Here is a 7,299-nt window from a genome sequence, read left to right as displayed (position 1 = left end):
GCGTAGCTTTATTGAGATTCCTGAAATCAATGCACACCCGAAGCTTCCCGTTCTTCTTGTAAACCGGAACAACATTGGAAATCCACTCGGCATACCGACACTACCGAATAAACTTAGCTTCAATAAGTTTGGTGATTTCGGCCTTAATATCAGGTAGAATGTTAGGATTACATCGGCGGGCTGGTTGCTGATGTGGCCGAAATCCAGACTTGATGGGTAACCGATGTTCAACAATTGATCGGTCTAAACCAGGCATCTCGGTATAATCCCAAGCAAAGCAATCTTTATATTCCTTTAACAAACTAGTCAATTGTTGCTTACTCTCAGGATCTAATTTAGCACTAATAAAAGTAGGCCTAGGCTTATCACCACTACCTATATCTACTTCTACCAAATCATCGGCCGATGTGAATCCCTGGCCTAATTTTCCATCATCGGCGAATCTATCCATTAAAAACCGTCGTCAGAACCGACTGCTTGGATCGGTGGAATCTCATAATCGGCAACTTTGAGAAAATCTTTCTCCCAAACTTCTCCTGAAATGCACCTGGTCCTTTCGTAAGTATCCGCTTCTGCCGATGCGATAACATAAGAAGAATCTCCTGGGACAATCTCAATCTTGTCACCTACCCACTGAACCAAGCATTGATGCATTGTAGATGGGATACAACAATTGGCATGAATCCAATCTCCTCCCAATAATAAGTTGTAAGCACCTTTTCCGCTGATCACGAAAAAAGTTGTCGGCAAGGTTTTGCTGCCGATGGTCAACTCTGCACATATCGCCCCCTTGACTGGAGACACGTTTCCTTCAAAGTCTTTGAGCATCATATCGGTCTTGGTCAAATCTTGATCCCCTTTCCCAAGCTTCCGATATACTGCATACGGCATAATATTAATAGCAGCTCCACCATCAACTAGGATCTTGGTCATTGGCTGCCCATCAACCCTTCCTTTGAGGAACAGAGCTTTAAGATGCTGCCTCTCGTCATCGGCAGGTTTCTCAAAGATAGCCGTCATCGGATCCAGAGCCAACTGAGCTATCTGATCAGAAAATTCCAACTCATCATCACTGGCTGGTGCAAGAAACTCCATCGGCAACATGAAGACCATGTTGACGCCTGCCGATGGACCTTCCCTCTTAGTGTCTGACGGCTGCCGACTTCCAGAGTTCTCTCCCTTGTTTAGCTCTTCTTGCCTTTCACGTTGCAATCTCCTTTTCTGTGTCTTGGTTAATCCTCCAGGGCACCATGGAGGAAGTGGCCTTTGCCTTGCTGTCGGGCGTCGGTTCTCCCTTGACTCCATACGATGCGTGTTAGCATCCCTGCAAAATATGAATTCATCGGGAACCCACGCATCAGCCATTTCCTCGAGCTCTTCTTGGTTCCTGGGAAAATACTGGACACGGTCACTAAGTCTGTCGTGCCTACTAAATCTGCCCCCCAGCCGGTCATGAACTGACACCCTTCCTCTGATCGGCCCATTAAATCGCCGTTCATCATCATGATAATGCCGATCGATCCCATCGTACCGATCACAACCGTTGCACTCAGGGCAGTCTCTGACAGTAGGAAGCTTGATATTTTCCTCCCAACAATGGATGAAGAATGGACAATTCCAATGATCCCTGTGCCGATTCCACTCCTGTCGGCGTCTTTCTTCTTCCCGTCGATAATCTTCCTGCTGGCGCCGATACCGATCTTCCCGTTGTTGCCATTTTTCTCGAGGCCTTCTATGAGTTATGACGATACCAGATCGAGGAGGCCTTCCTGAGCTAGTTCCTTCCTGGACCAAGCCCTTACTTCTTGCATCGGCCGTAGTAACTTGATGCTGAGGATCTACCGATGCACTCTTCTCAGCTGTCTCCGATGTTAAGACCTTAGCCTTCCCCTTAGCATCCAACATGTTTGTCGGGAAAGGATGTTGGTCTATCTTCATCGGCTTCTGGGCTTTGGAACTGTCAAACTTGATTCTCCTGACTCTATAGCCGATTGTAGCTGCTGTCTGAATACTTTGCACTCGTTGGTGTCATGGGAAGTTGCATTATGCCACTTGCAATATCTCATCCTCTTCAACTCTTCTGCCGATGGGATCACATGGTTAGGTGACAGTTTGATCTGACCTTCCTGAAGTAGAAAGTCAAATATCCTATCAGCCTTAGCGGTGTCAAAAGCAAACTTCTCTGGTTCCTTCTGCCCAAAGGGACAAGACATCGGCTTCTTGTTTTTTACCCACTCTGCCAAGCCGATTACTGGTTCTTCATCAGAATCTGAGCTTGCTGCTTCATCGACAAATGACACTTTCCTATTCCATGCTCTTTTAGGCTCGAAAGGCTTGATGTCTTGGTCAGAAATCCTCTGCACCAAATGACTTAAACTTTCGAACTCCTGAGAGGCATACTTATCCCTGATATGTGGCAACAAACCCTGGAAAGCCAAATCGGCTAGCTGCCGATCATCCAGAACCAAGCTATAGCATTTATTCTTGACCTCTCGTATCCTCTGCACAAAACCCTCAACCGACTCATCATTACGTTGCCTCAACTTGACCAAGTCGGTGATCTTCTTCTCATGAACCCCCGAGAAGAAGTATTTGTGGAATTGCTTCTCTAGATCGGCCCAAGTAATTACTGAGTTGGGAGGTAATGATATGAACCAAGTAAAGGCCGATCCAGACAATGATGATGAAAATAGACGAACCCTCAATTCGTCCCTGTTACCAGCCTCTCCACATTGAATGATGAACCTGTTGACATGCTCCATGGTTGACGTGTCGTCCTGCCCGGAAAACTTTGTAAAATCCGGTACCTTGTACCGATGTGGAAGCGGGATCAAATCATACGCGGGAGGATACGGTGTCCGATAAGAATAAGTGCTGATTCTGGGTTTTATCCCAAATTGTTCCCTCATTACTTCAGCAATCTTATCGGCCCAATATGCATCGGCATCTTGCCGATGAGGCGGCTGCGGATCTGGCACTTGGTGGCGAACCTCCACGTGTCTGTTCGGGACGTGATCTGCACGGAACATTGTATTGATCACCTGTCCTCCAATCTGCGGACCACCAAACTGCTGTCCACCGATTGGCTGTCCTCCGAGTTGCTGTCCAAAATTCATTGGCTGGTTGGGAATCCCCTGACCTTGGAACCCGGGATAGACCTGCCCTTGCTGGACCCTGTAGTCTGGTAATTCTGCTGGGGCGATTGTGGAAAGGCTTGCTGTCCAAGCCATCCATTATTAGCGTTCATCGGCATAGGTGCTGCCGATGATTGGTAATTGGGTATCGTCGTTGAATTGACATACCCCGACTGGGCCATAGACCTCTGTTGCATCAGCATTGACTCTGCCGATGCGTTGGGCATCTGGAACATTGAATCTTGAGGATCTCCAGTGTGAGGCCTTGCAGTAGTAGTTGTGGTATACCGAGGACTCTGGTTCACCGGCGCATTGGGAGGTGCCGATGTCATAGGAGTTTTGCCCCTCATGTCAGTTATTTGTGACGTTCCCGGTGTCAATTCTGGAGGCATACCGTAACCCCACCAGTTGGGAGGAAGAGTCAACCCTGACATTGCCGATGCCAACATATCTGTTGTCAGTTTATGCTGCCCAACTGAAATTTGTGGGTTGGTTGTTATCGGCATAGATAATGCACCAGTAGTCCCCGATGTACTTGGAGGGACGGCAGATTGTGCACTTGCAGTCGTCAAGGCAGCCGATGGAGCCGTGACCTCTGGTGCCGTTGGCTGATGATGGGAGGGGCCCACATAATCTGGTGGGATTTGTCCTTCCTTGAAAGTTCTTGCCACGGCATTGAAAACCGTATTAGACAGCACGCCAGCTTGGTTAATCAACGCTCGATTGATGGCATTGGCAACCATATCTTGAAGCTTGCCAGGATTGGCGTCAAAGGTAACCTGCCGTGGTGCCGGCAGTGCATCTTTCTGGACCACTTCGCCGCTCCTGTTTATGCTGAAAGACCTCAGGCATTGCTGCTTGAACTCTTCCATGGCTTGGGCAATAGCTTGCTTCTGCTCATCCTTGAGGTTGGCCTCCGTCACGGGGATGACGTTCTCTTGATCGAGGTCAGAGATCGACATGTTGATCTTGATCTTGAATCCTGTCCCACCGAGCGTGCCAAAAGATGTGTTGATGCAAAACTGATCTGCAAACACAAAGGGCTAATACCCGATTCCAACGTTAAGGCGTGCCAGCCGATTTGACCTTACTATCGGCAAAGGTGATAACTCGAATACTTTAGTCCTGACAACAGCGATGCGCCCGGATGTCACGGCTAAGAGGTACTCACGCGGAACTTGAGAACACGCCGAGCTTAAGTCGACGAATTCCTAAGAACTCGTAACAAAAGGAAAAAAGTATGACGAAGTCGTCAAAAAGTAAATGCTGGAATATGAGTAAAAAACGTGTGTTTGATTCATTGATTGATTATTACAAGGCCCTAGGGTCTATATTTATACCCTGCTCAAAGAGCTACAACCAGACACGATTAGAATTCGAATTCCAAATTACACGGAATCCGTATACAAAACGATGCAAATAATTAAGGAAATAATAAAACTATCCCTCGTGACAAACCGAAACTCCTCCACATAACGACCGGCAGCTTCCGGACTCTCTCTTTGCATCATCGGCAGACCCTTTGCCATAGTCATCGGCAGACTTTCTTATCTAGCCATCGGCACCATATTACTGCCTGTGGACTTAGTCACGTTCAACTTCTCCCTCATCGGCAACCATCCTCATCGGCAACCCACTTTGTAAACATCGTACTGCCACCTTATCCTGCCATCCTAGACACGTGCCCAAAAACGGTGTCAACACTAATGCACTGTCGGAATGGACTAAAGGTGACCAACCAGTGCCGCTACATGATCTGCCTCAACAGCAAAACCTGCAACGAGTAACTCTCCAACAAACCACTATAAGCAACCCAGATATCAATCAAGGCATTCACCTTCAACCTGACGCTATTGACACTTCAAACCACCACAATACTACAAGTATAAACTTTTCCTTGCAACAAGTGCCCTTGTTGAACAGATTTGCTGCTACTGAACCATCAATGTTACAAGGCTCTAGATGCTACTTCGATGCTTCCTTGCTGCCTGATAACATCAATACTAATCCAAGGCAGACAGGGATAGGCATCTTCATCATAAACTTGCAGGCTACTCCAACCCAATACATCCACATCCAAGCTCGACTACATATGTGCACTTCTGTGCTCATGGCGGAATCAGCAGCCCTAGCGCTGGCTGCTTTGATCGTTAGCAGGCTCAACATCACAGAGTGCTCATTCCTATCTGATTGTGAGCAGTTGGTGCGCTTCATCAACTCCCTAGATCACTCCAATCCTCCTGACTGGAGAATAAAGCCTTTCATCCATATCTTTAGTAATCTATATAGGACCACCTCGGAGCCAAGATCTGTGGCGCCGAGATGCCGAGATGTGTAACCTCGGAGCCACAAGTCCTGGCGTCGATCCACTGGGTCCAAACTTGAGTTTAAGTTCCAGAGGGGGCTAAATGTGAATTTTTTTCAAAAAAAAGGCCAAAAAAATAAGAAATTAGGAGATATCGACAGGAAAGAATACAAATTTGAAGAGAGAGAGAGAGAGAGAGAGAATAAAAAGGAGGATGCTGTTTATAATTTTTACAGTAATATCCTTGGGACGTGCTTGGACAGGGAGCATAAAATTAATTTGGATGAGTTAATGCTTAGTTCTCATGGCCTCGTTGCTCTCATATGCCCTTCACTGAGCAAATGTGGAAAACAATTTGCAAGCTTCCATCAGACAAAGCTCCAGGTCCCGACTGATTTATTTTGGTACGCTCTACAAATCCTGCTGGCTGATCATAAAAGAGAATGTTATGGATGCTATCTCTGCGGTATGCAGTAGAAACCATGGTAATATGGGGCTGCTCAATTCCGTCTATATCATTCTTCTTCTCAAAAAAGAAGAGGCCGGCCCTGTCAAGGATTTTTGACCCATCGGTATTGTGCATAATTTCGCAAAAGTTATCACCAAGATACTTGCTGATCGTGGCTGGTCGCTCCATGAGATGGTTTTAAAGAATCTGGGTTTTGGTTCAATCTGGTGTGATCTCCTTTGCGGGTTGTTAGCTACTTCTTCAACCAGGTGCTCTTAAATGGTGTTCCCAGGGTTTTCATCCACAATCAAGGGAGGAATTCGCCAGAGGGATCCCTCTCCCCAATGCTCTTCATCGTTGTTATGGATTTCTGAGCCACATGGGTATCTAGGGCAGAGGATGATGGTATCTTGTAGCCCCTCTCTTCAAGGGCTCTGCAACACCGTATTCTGTTGTATGCTCACAAATGGTTACCTTCCTATAGCCTTCTCCCTTGTATATGATTATAACTCTTGACCTGCTGCAGCTTTTTGGTGAGGCCTCAGGTTTGGAGACAAATATGCAGAAGAGTAATGTGTATCCCATCCAGTGCACAGAATCAGATATCACCACTGTTAAGGAACACCTTCCCTGTGAGCTTGTTTGATCACCCGAGCAAATATCTTGGCCTTCCTTTGTCTTTGAAAAACTAACTAAGACAAATTTTAGCCTACTGTTGACCAGATTGCAGACCTACTTCCAGGATGGCAAAGCTGATTTACTGACCCAGGATGGGAGAAGAATTCTGGTTCAGTTTGTGATCACCTCTATGCTGGTTTATCTAGCTATGGCAGTGGATCTTCCCCCATGGGCGATCAAAGAAATTGACAAAATTCAGAGAAGATTCTTGTCTAGAAGAAGGAAAAAGGCAAACGGTGAGCACTGTCTTGTGGCCTAGGTCAGGACTTGCAATCCTCCCTGAGTGAGGCACCGCTTTCATCCAGAGAGCCACAACCACCGCTTGGGTCAGGATTGCAACAAACCATGGTTGTCCTTCCCTGTACATATTCATCAATGTGTCCGGGCTTTCTTCTCCATGGCGATCTGTACCAAAGTGAGTGATGGAGCACGCACCCTCTTCTAGTTAGATAAGTGGATACATGGTTAATGTATAGCTGATATTGCTTCCTGTCTCTTCACCATGGTGCCCAAGTGGAGAGCCAACAACCGGACGGTTTTGGAGGCTCTCACCGATCTGATGTGGATCACTGACTTGCAGGGGGGCTTCTTGGTGTCCTTGCTGAATTCCATGATCTATGGGATCTCCTTGCTCAAGTGATTTAGCATGCCAGAGTGGATGACAGCCAAATTTGGCGTCTTGCAACTTCCAGGGAATATTCAGCAAGGTCAGCTTATGTTGGTTTCTTCGAAGG

The sequence above is a fragment of the Sorghum bicolor genome, chromosome 9 (genome assembly GCF_000003195.3).
Source record: "Sorghum bicolor cultivar BTx623 chromosome 9, Sorghum_bicolor_NCBIv3, whole genome shotgun sequence".
NCBI lineage: Eukaryota > Viridiplantae > Streptophyta > Magnoliopsida > Poales > Poaceae > Sorghum > Sorghum bicolor.
This window is presented reverse-complemented; position numbering follows the sequence as displayed.